This window comes from Rissa tridactyla, chromosome 20 (genome assembly GCF_028500815.1).
Source record: "Rissa tridactyla isolate bRisTri1 chromosome 20, bRisTri1.patW.cur.20221130, whole genome shotgun sequence".
Classification (NCBI taxonomy): domain Eukaryota; kingdom Metazoa; phylum Chordata; class Aves; order Charadriiformes; family Laridae; genus Rissa; species Rissa tridactyla.
The window spans coordinates 7,415,545-7,435,421 of NC_071485.1; the positions used below are offsets into that span (position 1 = coordinate 7,415,545).

A 19,877-nucleotide genomic window follows, 5' to 3' on the forward strand; every position below is an offset into this window, starting at 1 on the left:
TTTTTTTCTACAGTTACTGTAGTCATTTGATCTGCTGCCGTGGTCAGTAGTTTTCTATTGATTCTTCTGCAGGATGAGGAATCTGGAGGCTGAACTGTAAAACAATTCAAAATTTTTCTGACAATCTTTCTTTGCTGTAAATCAGCTAATGCACCTTGTCGCTTAGAGAAGCTGCGCAAGGAACTTTTCTTTGGTGGAATTTTTGCTGTTCCTCTAAAATGCTGCAGAATCAGGCCTGGGAGGAGTGATCTCTTAAAGTTAAGCATGTGCTTAAGTGCTTTGCTGGATCACTGCCTTGATCTATTGATGTTCTCAGTGTAATTTGCAGGAGCTATAATTGCCTTCCCATGTTTTCAGTGGCTGCACAGCATTAAATCTCCGTGGACTGTCCTCCTCTTGGAGCTGGTGCATCACCGCTACCCCTCAGAAATGCTCCCTAATGCTTTGAAGGTTACTGCAGAATAAGATGTCTTGTTTGACGAGGAGTCAAATGCCTCGGAAATTCTTCTGTCGCTGCTGCTACCTCAGGTGGCAAAGGAATGGGTGAAAAGTTTTGTGGATTAGTCTTACAGTGTCCTTTTCAGGATGAATCCACACAGCCTTTTACTGGGGAAGCTGTAGAGAGCACAGGTAATGAAGCTAAGTCTCTTTAGCTTAGTTTCTTGAAGGGTTGCGCGTTGGGATTTTTTTTCCTCCTTTTTTTTTTTTTTTTTTTTTTAAACTTGAGTTCATTTCAGTGCAGCTATTAATAAGCAGAACATTCAGACTCTTGCCTGGGGACGGAGCAGGTGATGAATCACTGCTCAACAAGTTTGAGATGGTGATCAAAGAGCAAGAACTGTAAGGATGCGCCCAGCGTTGGTCAGGCACCAGCTCCCGAGGATAGAGAGCCCTGGGCGAGGAAGGACCCCTGAATTAGTCCCACACACAGCGCTGGCTTCTCCTGACAACAGCAGAAAACCGGCCCAGCTCTGGAGCATCACCAGGCTCAAAGCTGTGCAGCATTCCATTCATAGAAAGGCCGCAGTTCTGCATTCTTTTGCATTTCACGTAGATATTTGTGCCATTGCACAGTGCAATAAAAACTGCACTATTTTCAAAGGGTAAAGTGTGACACTACCATTGAAATTTGGTAGCTGCAGAGATACTGATATGTAGCCCAGCAGCTGCCTTTTCTTTCATACAGGAGCCCTAGTAATCTAATGATACCATTAAAGCTTTAAATTACCTTTAACTGAGGGAAGTGAATGGCGGCTTAAGCAAATGTTATTGGAGTCAGTTGAATCAATCTCGGGTGAAATACAAGAAGAATCGGTTGTTCTGTAACTTTGGTATTTCATCTACCGCTTTGGTATTAGCATCTAGTGGTGAAGGGAGGTACGGCGCTAGGTAAATAAACTGGGTGCTGGTGTCCTGTTAGCAAATAAATAACATGCTAGACAAATTATTAGCATTTTATGAAGGAAACATAGTTAAATTTTGAATGGTTGCAACGCTATTACAGGCAGCAGTGTGATAAATTAAACAGATGTTAGCCTCCGCTCTTCTGCTTTGTCTGTATTCTGTACAGAAACCAGGCTTTCAGACGGTTTGTGCTTCTTGGCAAAGCATAATTATTAGGAGAATTTTCATTACCAAATGAAATTGTAATCAATCATCCTGGCAGAGTGGTATTTTCCTTTAATCTGTACCCAGAGTAAGAGCCGTAAGAGAGTTGAGTATTTCTATACAGCTTTTATTGTCCTTCTCGTTGCAGTATTTGAGTGCATTTCGATGGTAGATTAATTAGGATCCCTGACAGCTCTGTTGTGCGGCGGCTTCTCCCTAAAAGCAGTGATGTATACAGCAAAGTGTTTGCTGTTCGTGGTTTTATGTCATTGTTTTATTGTTTTGCTTTTGGGTTTTGTCTTCTTTTTTTTTTTTTTTTTTTTTTTTTTTAAAAAAAAAAGCAAGGTCAGAGAAATGTACTTTTTTCTTGGAGCAACAGATGCTGAGGTTATTGCAGTCCTCAGCTCCCGGGGGATTTGGTGAACAAACTGTTTGAAATTCATTCCCAAACCAGCCCCAGCGAAACGCTCTTTGCTGTGCGGGGGAGCTGCGAGCCGTGTTGAGATGCTAGAGCAGGAAGAGCTATCTGCAGCTTAAAGTGAGAGATGGCCCGGCTGGAATGCAAACAGGAAATGTACAGCGGGATATTTTTCTCTACACGTTGAGATTTTCCTCCACTAATGAAACCAATCATAACTATGAAGGAGGAAGGAAAGAAGAATCTGCTAGTCGTAACCATATAATCTCTGAATATAGTGATCTAATAGATAAGTAACCATTATTTTCTCTTTCATATAGAGGTAGACGGCTGTTAAGTTTAATTTCAGAATTCACCGTGCTTTTTAAATATTAAGCGTATTTCACAGCGGTATAGGCTAAGGAAGGGGTTGAAAAAAATCTCAGCAAAAAAAAGCAAGTATCCTATTAAAAAAAAAGGAAGGTCAGGAAAATAATGGAGTGCATTTGATGTTTCATGGAATGAAAAGAAAATGCAGCAGGAACTGGATGAAGCAATTTTAGCTTTGGTTTGGAGATTAAGGAGCCCATATGGGTAACCCGTTACGTTCAACTGCGGCTGCTGTGTCAGCCAGTTTTCTGCTTGCTGTGCCTGAGTAGAGGTTTCCCATTCAAAGAAATATACTCGCAACTCTCCTTGCGATTTCTTGGAATTAAGAGCCAACTTAGTAAATCTTTTGTAGGAGCCCAGTATGTACAGCTGGGCTTCAGGTAATCCATTCCTATGCTGTAATTTTTGTCATTTTTGTTTGCTTGGTTTTGGTGTTTGTTTTTAATGGAAAGGAGGAAGCTCTTCATTTTAAAAAGGGGAAGTAATACTTCCTTGTGGGAGGCAGCTTCCTTGAGAACGAATATTTATAACATGCTTTATAAATAGAAACTTGGAAGTGGGAGAATCTTTTATTTATGAAGCCTTCCCAATAGCAGTTAATATAGAAAGGAGGAGCTTAGATGTTAGACTGTTTTGACTTTCTTTTGGTGCTTGAACCCTGATTGGGAAGCATGGAAATTAATTCCATGGTTATCGCCTTGAATCCATAATGTTTGGTGTACGCGTTGGATGGTTGGCGGAGTGGCTGGACTCCCAGACCAGGGAGGCAGGTGCATAAGTGGCTGGGCTATATCAGATTGGCAGTCAGGAGACTTGGATGTATCCCTGCTTCCATCAGCTGCTTTTTGTCTGACCTTGGCATGTTAATTCCTCTGTTTCTCCAGCCTATCTGTTAAAATATCAATGTATATATTAGACCAATAACAGCTGCTCATGTGAGGGTGTACAATGTTTGCTGAACTGGGGCTTAGATTTTACACGGACTGCAGCCACCACTGCTAGGAGACAATTTCCAGCGATATTTCCAACACTGATTTCTGCCCTCAGCTCCTGCTGGAAAAGACAAAATGTGTACTTTTGTGCTATAAGACAAAATCTCAAGTAACTCAAAGTGCCACTCTTCCTTATGTGAGGGTTGCACCTGGGCAACTCAGAGTTTTCCAAATGCTCAAACTGATTCGTTGCCCAGTGAAGTCTCTGGAAACTACATCAGTTTACGCCAGCTCATGCTTTGGCCCAGCACTTGTTCTTCTGAGACTGAGAAGCTGAAAACGCATGGGTATGGACAGGCTTTATAACTCTACTTCCCAGCTTCTTATTTCTGTCCCCTTCAACTGCCAATAAATTAGTAAATGTTCCCCCAGCCTGAGGTGGTTGGAAGGTCATGCTCGGCCATATTTCTCTTATTTTGTTTATTGTGGGATGAGGAGGCAGAAAAATGAATAGGTTTGGTAATGTCATTTCCCCTCACTGTCTCTGAAAAGGGAGGAGAGGGCCATTCTCTGCTTAATGAAACTGAAGACAAATACTCGGGTTTCTTTTCTGATCTGGAGCTTGGTTTGTATATAGTCAACTAGTAACATTTAATGCAAAAAAGGTTTGAAGAGGAGAATGTTAGAAGGTAAAAATTCGTCCAATGTTAGGGATATACTACAGATTTGATGAGTGTAACAACCTTTATGTGTGTTTTAGAGGTTTGGAAATCTTTTGGACATTCAGAATGAGAGAAGCTGTAAACAATACTATCTACAATTCCCCTGCATCAAATTTTTAGTTGGACAGTTAAAAAAAAAATATTCAAAATCGACTTATTGTTCCCATCTGATGAAGAGAAATAATGCCAGGAAATCTGTTTCCCATTCAGCCCTGTTTCCAGAGGAGTTGTCTGTGTTGTTTGTGTCCCTTTAGCAGCCCTGCAGCTCCTCTGTGGCATCCTGTGCTCTCAGCAGTGTACCTTGGCAAAGCTCGACTGATTTCAGTGCTGAAGATGCTCGCCCTAGGAAGCCACTAGGCAGAAGTACATATTTTACAGCTCATAAACTGAGGGGATTGTATGGCTCCAAGGACTGATAATAGGATGCAGCCCCATTCATTCTCCCATCCTGGCTGGAATTTAGCCCAGGTGTGGATGAGGTACAGTACGCTGGCAGGGGCAGCATGAGAAAGCTGGGACCGGCGATGCTCGTGCTGTACCTGCTTTGCAAATAAACAACACATATATTTCCCCACTCTGCCAGCTCAACACCTTCAACAGCTGCACGCGGGAAATAATCTGGAAATTATTTGCAATTTATAGGCATAGTAGGCCTACAGTAAGAGCCAGAAGTTTGGATCCAGCCCTGTATTTTGAGCAAGCGCGCATTTGCGGCATAGTTTGGGGAGAGGATGCTGCCTTTCTGGAAGATCTTTCTGTGTATGTGGGAGAGAGCTGACTTAGTCACAAGTTCCCCTTTGTCATACAAAGTGCTGCAGTTAAACTGATGCTTGTGAGAGGATTCTGTACCAATGGACTGATGCGAATGTCTATTAGCAGAGGACAAAAGCAGGAATGGTAGCTTTATTCACACTGTTTTCTCTAGCTGCAGATGTGTTGGCTGAAGAGATTAAGGCCCCTTATGTACCTCCAGGATCTCTTACCGTTTTCCTACCTGAGGTGTTTGTTCAAGTGCCTGTTGTTTTACAGCTCTTTCTTTAAACCCATTCCAGTCTAAATGAGCCGAATTACTTGAAAGAGATTTAAATACCAGGTTTGTTAGTCCAGATACTTGACTGAAAAAGGCTGTGTTACACAAATGTAGCAAAACACAGTGGGATTTGGTAAGCGGGAAGGAAAGGATGGCTGGAGGAGGCCGGGATCAATAACCACTGAGTCACCATTTCAGCCCAGCTGTGCTGCTGGGAGGGAGCAAACACCCAGCTGTTCTGCAGCATCCCAGATGTTTCTTACAAGATGAAGAGAAATTGCTCCTTTTGATGCCAAAGGACACTAAGGGCTCTGTTAACCCGGGGCTTGTACAAATCACTCATACCAGGGCAAACTGGGTGCGGGGTGCTTGCGGCTATTTCATGTTCCTTGCGTGGACGCTTTCACTCCAAACAAGGCAAAGGCACAAATGGTGTCGAGTTGACCAATACATTTTTTGTGTCCAGCTGAGAAGCAAGGTGGCAGCAGCAGCTAAATGTTCATTTGTCAGCGGATAAAGGTTGGAATTTGTTCTCTCTTGTGTGCCTGCAGAACTTCCAACCAACCATAAAAAGTTCAGGGGTGTCAGAGTAAAGATCTATGCGCTAATCAAGAGGGATGTCTCCTCTGAGCTCTATTAGTTGCCAAGAAACTACTTTTGCAAAAGTGGAAATCTCTAACCACTCCTAAAATAATTGACTGGATGGACACAGAGTGACCTAGCTGTGCTCAGAAAGATTTCCTGGAACAGATGCTGAGATACCACAGTGTGATGTAAATACACAGACAGACATTGCCAACAAAATGGGGAGGCTAATTGGATTTAAATCCTTCTTGTATAGGAAAAGTAGCATAGATGCCTGGCTAACTGAATAGCTATTGAGGAGTACGGGTCCAGCGACTTCGGCTTTTCTACTTTGGCTCTAGGCTGTAATATTAGCAATTAATTCTCCTCACTTTTCAAGAGGAGAGTCTCACACTGTATCGATCTTGTCTGTTTGGGCCATAAATTCTTCAGTGCCTGTCTTTTATTAGGCATTTACAAGGCAGGGTGGACCTATTTCACTTCATGTCATACAAATCACGCTGACGTGTATCAGAACTCGCGATTTGAAGAACTTCTGTTCACACTGTGCGTCCTTTCACAATCGCAGGTGGTTAGCCTGCTCTTCTGCAGCGTGCTTGGCTGCCTACAGTAGTTGGGTTGATGGGTGGCACTTCATGTGCAGGGATGGCGTGTGCACATGTACTGCAGAACGGTGTACGCGGAGATCCTGTCTAGAGTAGTTCTCGGATCAACAGACGAGAACAGAAATTAGTGCTAGACTTTGCTATTTGGATGTTTCTGTATGTATTTGCGTAGTCTGGCAAACCGGCTCATTGTAGCTCTTTTGAACCCACTCTGATACTCCGTGGAGTTACATCAGCTGAGAGTCTCATCTCTTGTGAGGGTCTCATAAGCAGCTGCAGTCTTGGGACTTGAAATAGAAAAATATTTGGGAGAGAATTCTCTGGGGAAACGTTTTGATCTAGGTCTTGGACAAACGAATTCCACCTTTCCAGATAGTTGGCACTCATTTTGAGTGAAGGATTTGTTTATTTCTGAAGGATGTAGCTGCATTTGAGGGAGTCTTCAATTCTGTATTGACTTCATAAACCTAGAGCTGGAAAGCACCGACACGCTGATGGTTAATATTTCTTGTCTTTCCTGTGTGCAACTACTTCTTTACTATTTGTATATAGAGAAGTTTACAATGTATCAGATCTCTATCAAAACAGACGAACAGATCATTCAAAATCCTTTCAGTCCTGTGATTTTTGAGAAGCTGGAGTTTGGAGAGTTAATAGTTTTTATCTCGAGCATCTCTAGTCATCCCTCAGCTGCTGCTGCTGCCGTGCTGATCTCTTGCCCTCGACTATGTAGTGTATGAGGCCCCATTTTTTAAAAAGCAAAAGCAATTTTACTGTAGTCTCCATGATTTAAAGCTTTGTTCCATGCTAAAACACAAAAAACTTGTGAAGATTTAGATGCTGTACCAGCTTTTACAACAAGGAGAATTTAGGCTTGTCTTTCCCCTAGACTTTTGCTGTTCTTGTTGGCCAAAGTTGCGTGAGAAGTTTCCTTCGGTGAAGAAACGTGCTTGGGTGGGAATGGCCAGAGCTATTGTGTCCAGTATCATTCTCCATCATCGTGTCCAGTATCATTAACTCCAGCTGCTGAGCCAGACACAGCACATAACATGGCATAAAGCTTCAGTCCAAGGTCTTTGGTGTCTGGCCAAGGCGTCTACTTGTAGTCAAATCCTCTTCTGTGATATATTTCAGTGCCACAGAAAAAGCGGTCAGAAATGATCTAAAACTCTAGCAATCTAAATGTGAACACAAATAACCTGCCCCTGTACTACTGAAAGTTTTGCATGGTAATAAAAATTAGCTTAGGAGAATTACTAAGTAATTTCAAGTACCATAAAGTAGCTGTTGGGAATAAAAAGTGTCGTAACTGCTAAGCTTCAGCCCAGTTTCTGCAGGAATGAGTTATTATCATTAATTATCACCCTATTTTATAGTTATTGCCTGTAATTTCAGACTTTAAATACTCTAAAGCATAAACAATGCTAATTTAATTACAGTGTGAGAGTTGTTGAAATTTGCATGCAGAGGAAGAAACCATTAATAAAGTTTATTCAGAGAGAAACTTAAAATAATAATTAGCATTTTTCTGCATTTCTGGTGTAGTGGAATTAACCGTCCTTTCTTAGCTTGAGCCAATTGTTTACAGAAAGCAGGCAGCACAAGCTGTATTAATCATTTAGAGATACAGAAGGCTGGAGAGATCCGCAGGATCTGTCTGTGCTGAGCAGCCACAAAAAACACTCCCCCAGTATAAATTCCTTCCATCAGGTTCACTCCCCTGTTTGCCTCTAAGAGGTGTCGGAAGAACCATTTAGAGCTTTGGGAAAATCCAGGTCTCGATCCTGTTGTTGGAGGTATTTTCACGTAAATAAAAGTGAAACGTTCCCCCAAGTCACAAGCAGGAAACTAAAATCACATTTCCTTTGATTTATTCCATTGTTTTCCTTAATTTCATCCTCATCTCCTGTCCTCTGTCAGGAACCACTTCTCTAATTCTTGTTTCATTGTCAGCATAATGGTCACTTATGTCTATTCTAAGCCATTAATAATGCAGTTAACTAGCACAGGACAGTGAGCAAATCACAGTATTCTGCTGGAAACACAAACTTTTGACAAGAATTTCTTATTTGCACATCTCCGTTACAGTGTGAGGCCTGTCGTTTAAATACAAAAAGTCTATTTAATATGCGCCTTTCTAATTTAACATTATTCTAACTTATAAAGTGGTCATGCAGTGCCGAATTTATTACAAATGTCTGCATAGATTATATCAACATTTTGCTTTTGTCATCCATTCATATAATCCTGTAAAAACAGCAGATTGATGAGGTCTTTATTCCATGGCTGGATATGACTGACGTTTAGAATATTACCTTTTTTAACCAAATCCCTTATTACCTATTCTAATAGCTATTGCCCAGAGTGACAAGATCATCCCACTTAACCTTTTTAAAGATATTGCGATGATACTATTTCTTTACGTTCTCTGGACTTCTTTGATTTCACAGGGTATGCTAAAAGCTACTATTGGGCATCTAGTAAGATTCTGGACCAGCTCTCTTAACTCTTGCATACACATTATCTAGGTCTTTTGATTTTAAAACGTTTAATTTTTGAGGCTGCTTTTCATATTATCCCTGTTTTCTGCTGGAACAGAATGTCATTAAAGCTTCTCCCAGACTAGTTTGGAAGTGTCCTAAAGGCGTTTCCTGTGCATGTACAACGGAGCACGCGCACCTCCGCTTGCCTGATCCTTTAACCCAAGAAAAGTGCTCTGTTTCATGCCCGAGACCTCCAAAAATCATCGTCTTCCAAACAGCCCTGTTCCTGGAATGGAACAAAGGAATTTGCTGCAACATTGTGTGAGTGGGAGCTGGTTCCTTAAGTCATAGATTGTCTTATACATGTAACTGTATCTCAGACAGTAAAAGGCTTTTATCAGTACAACAGGAGGTAGAATGTGGTCTGGCAATAACCAGCAGTTTAAACCCAAAGTGGATGGGAGCATGGAAGTTCAAGGGAACTCACAGGTTTATGTAACTAGCTTTTACATCCTTATTTTTATTTCTTTTTATATTTTTTTCTTTCTTTTTGCTTTAACCTAGTTCTCAAAGCACATTGAAATAGAACAATGTCATTGCCCACAGGTAAGTAAAACTGCGGGGACTAGAATCCCAAATTCCGAAATCTGCCCCTCTGTACAGTAGACCACACTCATAATGATTTGCATTGCCGCCTTTTGGGAGGAGTACAAATCACAGCTCTAGCAAATGACTTCTGGATCCCTACTGATACTGCCTGGTCACTCTGCCATCACACTGAAGTCTAATGGATCTAAACACAGAGTATACATGTGCTTTCGTCCTGCCGTCAGTGTGACTGCCATTCTTTACAGCTGAGGATTTCTGCCATCCTGATTTTCATAATGATTTTTTGTATGGCTAAAAATAAATCAACATATGGCAAATAGGTTTCTCTCAGAACAGATTACAGCCCCAATGGCAGATTAGACAGAGCTTCTGATTTTGTGTTTCTTAAGTCTGACAGAAGTCAGCGTGCATCTTGGACTTCATCAGGCATGCTTTCTTCCCTAACGAAAGTTATCTGCTTAGCATTCCAGAACGTTTCACGTAGGGAATAAGAAGACACTTCGTATTGAATTTTACAACCATTGGTTGTCCAGGAGAGGCAAACACAGTAACGATCACTTCTAATAATTCAGTATGATTTAGCATTGCCTTGTGTGCATATAATGTTTAAATATATAATAATATATTATAATGTTTAAATTTTTGATATAGATAAAACATTATACAATAATGTTTAATTTAATAAAACAATCCGTAGTAGTTTTCATTTATTTTCCTCTCCGTAGCATCTAAAGAATCTTGTTAGACAGCAGTCTTTACCCAGAAGATGATAAAGTTGGGTCATAGCTTGAATTACCTGCTTATGAACTATGTAGTGTCAGTCTTTTTCTTGTAGATATTTCCAAGATAATTTCCACCGCTTAAACTAATTTTGTGTCAAAGCTTGTACATGCGTATGATACCTAATGGCTTTTGAATAGAAATGAACTTTAAGTTCATTTTAACTAACAGAAATTGGCTTTGAACTTATCTGTGGATAAAAGACCCCTTGAGCTGTCCAGGTCTTACCGGCAGACTTTTTTCTGCATACAGAGATAGAGAGTTATAACCTTTAAAGTACAGTTATTAACCTTATTTTTCTTTCATTCTTGTTTATACCTTCTGTTTCTGGGCTTGTGCGGCTGGCTGATTTCGCTTCCTGTAAAGCAGTTTGATGGGAATATGGTGAGGAGCCCTCCCTGGCTACAGGCCGTTAGAGTGGAGCTTTGATTTCCGCTCGGGAACTGCGCAGAGGTTTTCTGTGCAGCTTCCCACCTCACGGGGAACAGTCAATGTTGAAGAGAAAACAGCTGTTTCAGTGACATCGGTGTCTGGTTGGGAAGCCACCAAGCAGGCTCTTCTTCTCTTCTCCAAGTGCCTCTTCCCAGCCTTGTTTCAAGAAGGGTTTTTGTGTTGTATGGCCCCATAACCAACTCCTGCAGCATTTCCACTGGAAACCGCGCTGCTGTCTTGGGGTTTTCTTTCTGCTCATCCCTTTCTGTCCAGCTGCACCTGGGGTCAGCCATGGCTTGGCTCTGAATGTTGCCAGCATGACAATTCAGGCTCAAGACTGCAAAGAACGTACTAAGCAACTCTGCAAAGCAGATGAAAATATTGAAGATGCATCCTTAAATCCCTGCCGGGGTGTTTCTCTGGTTCGGGTTGCTTTTTGTACTGCAAAACCAGGAGCCTGAGGATGTCATTCTGGATTCATTTATGCCAACAACAAACTTCCATTGATTTTTTTGTTGGTGCCCAGCTAGGTCCTGACGGTGGAAATCACCCTTGTGCAGAGCTGATTCAGTTTAGTCTGAGAGATGAACTGTTGTAGAGGCTTTTATGTTCTGACCCCTCAGCCCAGGGCAGGAGCCTCACCCTACACCAGATCATTTATTCCTACAAATATATGTTGAGCATCTGTTTATAAATATGCTGTAAGGCTTAATTTGAAAACAAAAGGACATCTGTGTGCTTGTAAGCATTTAGCCACTGCTGAACCGACTGTGGAGACCCCATCCCGCTACGGCTGGCTGTGCCCGCGGCGCGGTGGGGCAGGGGGGGCTGGCCATGCAGCAGGAGCCCCAGCTCTCTTCTTGCTCCTCTGCGAAAATACACATTCCTTAATTCCACTTGGCTGGAGGGGACCTGTAGGTGGCCTTCTTTAGAAAGTAATATTGATCTTTACTAATCACGTGTGGCTAAATCATCTTCCTGGTAGCTGGGGCACATAGGCCTGGGTTGCTGACATGCATTTCTGGCAGAGCTGCGAGGCTGACAAATGAGGGGAGGTTGCTGGTGTCACAGCAGCTGACAAGATCAACTGTCATTTTCTTGCCAAATGGGTTTTTTTTTTGTTCTACTGGGTTTTTTTGGTTTGTTGGGTTTTTGTTGTTTTTTTGTTGTTTTTGTTTTTTTTTTTTTGAGAGAGGCAGGATGATTGCAAAGAAAGATCAAGCATTATTTATATGCCTCTGTAGTAAAAACTGACCTCCCAACTTCAAGTGACAGAATTGCCCTGGAAATTAATATAGAAATTGTTTGTTGGATGTCTAGTTTTGTCTCATATTTTTTTCATATTTTTTTCCATTATTCATAGTGTCACACAATCCTTACGTGTGTAGCTAGTGCTTGGTAGGTAGGCAGGGTTATGTAGTAGTGTTACATAGAATCTCTGGTCACAACAACCGTTAACGTGATGATGGGCCAATATTTGTATATCGATGTTCAGTATATTTTAAGAAAAAATGCGTACCTGCTTTTTTTACTACTCTGGTACTATGTCGGGGATCCCTTATTCATACTTCAGGTCTTCTATTAATCTGGTTTGATTTCCCGTCCTTTTGACATAAGCAGAAATACTGCCTTGCTTACGGGGTAATGCCTTCCCGTGGTGACCTGTGTGGTGCTGCACCTGCAAATCGAGACTGTTCGAAACTACTCATGCCCTGTCAGGCTTTGCTGACATGACAGAAATGAGATTTATTCAGTCTAGTACTTCCAGAAGTAGCCAGATCAAATAGTATTAGACTTGTCATGAGAAAAAAATAGTAATCTACAATTCATGGGTACTTTACCCTGAATGGGGGAGAGGAGGTGTGCCTGGGTATGACACTGTGCAATTTCCAGTACTACGTACTAGCTCAAGCAAAATGCATAGAACAGATGCTTTAGGATGTGAATTCTTTAATAGGCATTTCACTATCCTTTGTTTATTCTTCCTGCTTTCTTTTAGCATGTTATTTAGTGATTAGGACTCGGTTTTTAGCGTGTTCACTTCTTATTGTGGTTGATAGGGGGTGTAACCTCTTAGATGCATTTAAGAACAAACAAAAGATGGTAAATGGAATATAGATATCTTTGTGCCTTGTTGATACTCCAGGGCCAAATCCAGTATGGGATTTAGTTATCTGCATGTGGGCTATTTGTAACTTCCTTTAAGGAATGAGAAGGGTTTCAGCAAGGAGAAGCTCTCTACAGCTATGGGAAATAATGACAACAAAATTCCTGTGCTTTTCAAGCACTTCAGGGTGTGAGTTGAGGCTGTAGCGAGGTCTGTAGTTGTATGGGATGTAGGACCGTACGGGTGCACCGGAGCCTGACAGGAGAGACTGGGGAGAAAAGCAGAGAGAATGGGAACTTCTTAAAATGACTTGGCTGACAAAGGCAACCCCCTGCGTAACAGAATCCTGTAGGAATTTGCCCAAGGTTAACTAGACAGGCTAAAGTACGCCGAGGGAACTGAGCTTCCATCTTAATTTCAAATCGCTAAGCAGGCTTTAAGTGCAAAACCATATTTTTAGTCTCGAATAGTATGAAAAAATCAACTGAGTGGTTTTAATCACTGGGATGAATACACTGAAATTCTGTACTTGGAGGCATTAGTCAAAAATTACTATTACCTAGCAGAAAGCGAGCTTGACAGAAACACGGGCCAGCTCTCTACTTTGTCACGTCTGTCATCGATCATTTTACCAGGTCCTTCACACGCGACACAATGTCAGTGGAACCATTACAATGTAAATGTGGCTATGCAAATTCCCCAGACCCTTATTATCAAACTCATTAGAGCTCTCCAGCCACTGTGGAAGTGATCCTCTCTGATCTTCAGGTACTCTCACATAGTTGCGTAAATTTTTCTACTTAGAAATACTGCAAAATCCAACCTTGTCCCCAGAACGTGGCCTGGTTTTCTTTTATCTGCGGTATGCAATATTTCATGCTGTTTTCCCAAAATTAATGGTTTCTTACCTTAGCAAAAAAAAAAAAAGAGAAATCAATGCAAGAGCCCACAATAGACAAACCGCTGGCAATAAAGCAGAATATACACATTTTGGAGAGAGAGGACTGTCAATGAGAAAATTGATTTTTGTTTCAGATTTGCAACAACCACAACAAATTACAAAATTATGAATAGCCCATTAGTTATTTTTTTTTTCCCCTCCTTCCTTTCTCATGACATCTTCTCTTGACTCTGTCTCCCTCAAACTAATTGCGTGAGGAAGTGTGTGAAAGGAGCATGGAAAGTGTAGGGTATAAAGTAAGGAAAAATTTTCCGATTTAAACATGTACGTTCTTACTTTTGTGCTTTAAACATCTAAAAAGAGAATTTTTTTGTTCAAAACTGCCAAATATATGCAGTTTTTTGGTATGCGTCTCTTATGGGGGAGGAATCTTTACCAAAGGCTAACTCGGGCAAGCAGTCTAGTTTCTTTCACATTTTATGAAATATTACCCATTAGTAATTTTAATCCAAAGTTGATTAAAGGCACCAAAAAGAGTGCTGTTGAAAACATCTGCAGAAAAATCTCCCCATAAAATTTTTGAATTGCTTCTTCAGAGCCTTGTTAAATTAACGAAAGATCCTTTGGTTTTGTTTTATTGCTTTTTTAATATTTTAAATGCTGTAGAACTCATCCACCTGGGGCAGAACAGAGACCGTGACACCTGCACACGGAGAAATCCCGAAAGCTCTTAGAGAAGAGTTCCCAGCCTAACACTAATTCCCCTTATCAATAAAGACAATAAAAATAAGAAACAGAGGGAGTTAATATCCTCCATTTCCTTTTATTTTTTTTCCAATTGCCACAAGCCTGGGTACTTGGAACATAAATACCTGGCTCTTGGTTTTTAGGAGGCAGTTTAAGCCTGGGTAGCAAATCATTGTGCTTGCTCAAAACCTGTGACAGTGGCAGAAGTTCCCGCGTCTGCCCCAGCTTGGACGTGGAGCAGTGATGGAACAAAAGCTCTGGATACTGGCGTCTTTTAAAACAACAATATTGCTTCCCTGGGTTAGAAGCCTGTGTCCACTCTCTTTCAGGAGAAATAATCCTTTTTTTTCAGCTCTTTTATTTTTTCCCAAAAGTGAAAAGCCCTTGCTTAAAGCCATTTCCACCCCTGTTGTATTATTACTGTTACTTTTAGTTATGCAGAAGGGTTTCGTTGTGCTCAGTGCTGTACGAACACAGAGGGAAGACAAAGTACCACCCCAAAGAGCCCTACACAGACCATCCAAACAAAAAAATGCAGTTGACATAGAGAATTATTTATGTCTATGGCTACTTCTTCTGCATATTTTAGACTTTCTCTTTTTTAATAGGGAAATGAGTGGGAAGAGGATGCAGACAGAAGAGTTTGTTTACATGGCCCTCAAGAAACTTCTGGAGTGGGAAAGGAATAACTTCTGTGTTAAATCGCTCAGTTAGGGAATTGCCTGGTTTTCTGTTTTGCCCCAGTGTTTCCCTAAGGCTGTGACTGTCCCTCCAGGGCTGGCACCGCGGGTGTGTGGGGACACGGCCAGCTCTGCTGCTTCCTTAGAGTTCACAACCCTCATCTTTACTGGGTACCGAGGCTTCCTCTCATCAACGTAAAATTCAAATTTTGGGGCTGGTCAGCATTTAAATCTTGCTTGAGGAGTCAGGGTTTGTCAGGGCATGTTCCTTGTGTCCTGTGTGACTTTGAACCCGTCGTATGCCTGAATTAGCAATGGGAAGGGACAAACGGGAAGCGGTTCTGCCGTATGCCGCAGGACGGTTCCCGTTTGTGCTTTGGGCTCAGATGGTGGCTCTGCTGCTGCTTTACTCCCCCTAAACTGGGGTGATCCCACAGGTGACATGGGACACGCCTGAGTGCAGTGGTTCCTCGTCCAACAGAGAGGTCACACCTGCAAACCTGATCTGTGTTTAGCTTTCTCTTTTGAGCAGTTTTTTCTCCTTTGTATCTGGAACAAAGGGCTGGTTGTCTGGTGTATTTGAAGATGAAGAAGAGTTTCTAGTTTTTAAAAAACCCTATATATTCCATCTAACCTTCTGTTTCTCGGAGAAGCAGCCTTCCCTGTGCTCTAGTTTTTATTTTGGCCTACGTCCTGGGTGTAAAACTAAAGGCTCTTGCTCAAAGGGATTTTGCTTGAGTTTTTGTTTAGACCATTTTCCCGTTTTTCCCTGTATTCTGCTAACGCATCCCGTGTGGAGCACAGTGACCCGTCTTCATGCAATGTTGAGCCTGGGTATAGTAGCAAAGAAGTTTCTGCAGTTCCAGTTTTCAAGCTGTAAGAGGGCGTTCGAAGCTGCAACGAGCTTTTATTGAAAGACTCCATAAAATGGAGCCCAGCATGCTGAACGTACCAAAATATTAGTTTAACTGCCTGTTTACAGTCCCACCATAAAAGAAAAAATATAGTCTATAAAAAGACCTCCTGAAGCAACATTTAGAATAGTGGAGGAAGGAAAGTATTGTTTAAACAGATGCCGTAAATTTAATATGGTAGCGTTATTGCCACCCAGGATTTTATTGATTATATCTTTTCAAGTTACTTATCTAGAAATTTATTGTGTCTGTTTCTACTCTTATTTAACCGTGATTTGCAAAACGAAATTATTAATGACCTATTATGTGAGAAGTGAAGGGGAAAGTGATTTAAGTAAAATGAAGCATCAAAGGCAAACACAAATCATGATAATGTTGTCTTTTTGTCTTTTTAAAATAGTCTAATGATGAAAAATTTAGAGAAGAACCAGCTTTTGGGACAAAACTGTGTTATTTTTTTTCCGTTGCAGCACAATGGTTTCAGTTTTCTCCGGGGTGATATATGCCCTCCAGCTTCCCTTTCCCCTTTCTCCCTCTGCTTCCCAGTCCTCCTGGTCCCCTTGACGAATCTTTGCCTTGGAGGAAGAGCGCAGTATTCCCAGGCAGAGCAATGCTGGGATTACTGTCCCTTCTTCAGCTGGCAGGAGAGCGTTAATTTGCCTTAGTTTGCACCTCCAGTGCATTGCTGGATGCATCCTCCGCTCCAGTAATTGCTAGAAAGCAACATGTGCGGAAATTGCTGAAAAACTGGTCTGTGCTTGTGGTTCTGGCGTTCACTGAGAGCGCTCAGCGTCGTGGCAGAGGTCCAGAAAGGAGAGAGAAAGAATCTGGGAGTGCTCTGTCGTCAGGAGGGAGGAAGGTCAGGAAAGCCGCAGCAGGGGCCTCAGCTGCCCGCGCGCCCCTGCTCTGCACTTGAGGAAGGGCCCAAGAAGGGTTTGACCTTAGGCTGGGACTGCCGGCACAGATTTTGGTCAGCTGCCTGGTTTTTGTGGCGTGGAATAGTAAAGAAGCAGAGACTATGCTGCCCAACATTAAGTGCCAGAGGGGCCAACCCCCTAGATATGAGTTCTGTTGGACCCATTTATGTCATCTGAATATATTCTTCCTCACTTCTTTTAGCCTTTCTTCTACCGGTGCCATCTGTGCTAGACGTTCTACTGATGATGATGTGTAGGATAATAGAATGTGTTGGGTTGGAAGGGACCTTTAAAGGTCATCTAGTCCAACCCCCCCCGTACGTTTAAAAAAACCCCACTTAGTAACTACCCATTGCTATAATATGTTTTAAAAAAAATATTTTAAACTGGTAATTAATAGAAAATCTAAGTAATTCTCTAGACACTGGATTTGGATGCTGTTATTTGGCATTGACTCAGGAAAAAGAAATTCAAGTATATTCTTCCAACTTAAGACAGACGCATAAGGGAAATAAAACATATGGCAGCACCTCTTATTCCATATTCACTTAGGTAATGATAATCTCACGTGCTATGTCAATATTTCTGAATATCATAAGTACTTGTTTCACCTGGTAATTGTCCTATCAGGTGTCTACCAGGATGACAGCAGTATCTGGCATAAATTCTTTTTTATGTGCTTTAACGTAGTAAGTGAGGTCTGTTTGTCTTATCAAGGGTAGCTGTTCGGTTCCTCAGAGCTTGAAGTAAGTTTCTTGATAGGCTCCCAAGTGATGCTTTTTTTTTTTACATATACCCTAAAAGAGAAAACAAATTCTTCTGTCAGTTATCCAGAGGGAGTTTGGCCCAGAGCAATGTACAGAGAAGGAGGAGAAGCTCAGGGAAGACTGCAGCTTGCCCGCGGTTAAATAGGAAGTGTGTGGCAGAATATAAATGGAGCTGAAATGTCCTTTCTGTTACATGCTGTCATTCTGGTACTCGCTCACAAATTGTAAACATAAATAATTTCCATGATGCTTTGAGTGAACTGCTCACACATTGGTTTTGGACCTAAAAATAATTGCAAAAGATATTTGGTGAGTCCCTTTGAATGACAAGTAAACTCTAAAAAGTCTTCAGCTTCTCAAGTGCCAAAAATGCTGAATACATCATTTTCTGTGATGACTTTCTATTTGCTCAGCATTGATATCAATACTAGTGTGAGAAGAGAAAGTTTCCCGGTTCAGAGAAGCATCCTGTGTTCCACTTAGTGAGTTGTCTTAGGCTGGCACTTTCCAAGGATCCTGTGGTATGTCTACATGCGAGCTGGCACCCTCTGAGAACTAGCAATAGATAAATACCGAGCTCATCAAACACTTAAGTTGGGTCTGTAAACAATACGCTCACGTTCCCGTGGTGCCGTTTCAGAGCAGCCCCTGAGGGGCAGGAATTATTACACCAGCTCTGACCCACAGGAACAAGGGCTGTACAACATCACAGACCCAAGCCTGTAAGTCCAAATTGCGTTTTGTTGTTTGGTATTGGTATGAAATAAAAGCTAATACCTGACTTGTGATAGCTTCGGGGAACTGAGAGAGTCAGTTCTTAGCAGGGAGCACTCCTTTTTTTATTTCCTAGCCTGCATTTTGGGCGATGGCTGTATTAACCTTTGCTGATGTGTTTGAAAAGGACAGCTAAAATCCTAGGCTGAACGTTAGAGAGCCAAACTTCAGCCAAGTGTGTTCTTTGTTCATATTGTAACGTAGTGACCTCTCTTTTCTTACAGAAATAGATGCCTTCTCCTGTGAAGGATGGATTGTTGGGCAAGAAAGCGGCAGTCTCTCCAGCTTGCAGAAGGCTTCTCCAGATCCTCATTCTCAACTGTAAGTTTGCTCCACTTTATTTATTTCCTGTGCTTGGCATTAAACACTCCCTTGGATATTCATTACACTACTATGAAAAATGAGTTTAATTGATGAATGAAGTCCTGGTTTGCTGCCACTGCCTTTCCATCTTCCAGTTCAAAGCTTTCAGTCTCTAACAGCTGCATAGCTAAAGGACTAAATTCATCCTCATTCAACAGTTCCCTTGTAGCCCGATAGCTGTCACTTACCCTGCCAACCCACATAAATGTAGTTAAAACTTAGTGTTTGTATCATTTTTGACCTTGTAAACATTGTAAAGAAGGGGCCGGGCCGTAAAGAGAGACATGTATGTACCACATATGCTCTTATACCCCCTTTGCAGCAGCACACATAAACCAGAATCTGTTCCATTGAATGAAACATTAATTTCTTTTTACTTAGAACTTGTCATCCAAAAAGCTGTGGATAAATTCTGTTCTGTAAATATCTTTAAAATGGACTTTGTGTGTTTCAACAGCTAAAATATATATTCTTTTCACTGGAACAAAAATACGACATAACAGAAAGCTGTAATTGCAAAACTCTGAAATATTTTGAGATTTCCTCTCTTGATGTTTGTACACTTCAACACTTTTATAACAGTGGCAAGTCGGCAAAAGAGATTTCTGTTTTTTATTATGGAAATGCTGTAACTTTTATTCCCTTCGAAAAAACTAGAAAAGCAACATTAGATGCACTTTTCGTGGAGAACTTCAGTTTTGCCACTGTCTTAGCTGAAGGCGTGGTGTTACGTGATCCAACATTAATCCAACATGATTCCCAATACTGACTGATTTCTAGAAATGCTGATTTTTTTCATTCAGACATTATTTAATGGAAATGCAACTACTGTGTACGTGCTGTTGAAACTCTCTGCAGGATTTTCAGCAACTTTGTAGTCCTTGTTCCTGAGCATAAATAACAAAGCGTCTTCCACCATTGATTGCCCTGTCTATTGCAACTGAAAACCTCTGTGAGAAAGGTCATTTCTTCCCGTGTCTCATTTTGGTGTACATACCGTCATCATATAAGCAGCACTAACGCTATCAGGATATTAAGGAAGCAAAGGTTGGAGTAAATACTTCAGTTATTTGTAGCAGAGTCTTCCAACTCATTCTATTCCAGGCCGGACTTTCTTCCCTATTTCGGATCTTT

General features: G+C 41.4%; 1 protein-coding gene across 7 annotated transcripts in view; it reads left to right on the top strand.

Annotated features, from left to right (window-relative positions):
* The window catches only part of LRRTM4 (leucine rich repeat transmembrane neuronal 4), a 487,149-nt gene that overhangs the window by 64,804 nt on the left and 402,468 nt on the right, over window positions 1–19,877 (top strand). For all 7 annotated transcript variants that reach the window (XM_054180794.1, XM_054180792.1, XM_054180805.1 and 4 more), the window contains one exon: window positions 18,605–18,701. The gene's annotated coding sequence lies outside the window, so the exon portion shown is untranslated. The remainder of the gene's footprint in view (window positions 1–18,604; window positions 18,702–19,877) is intronic.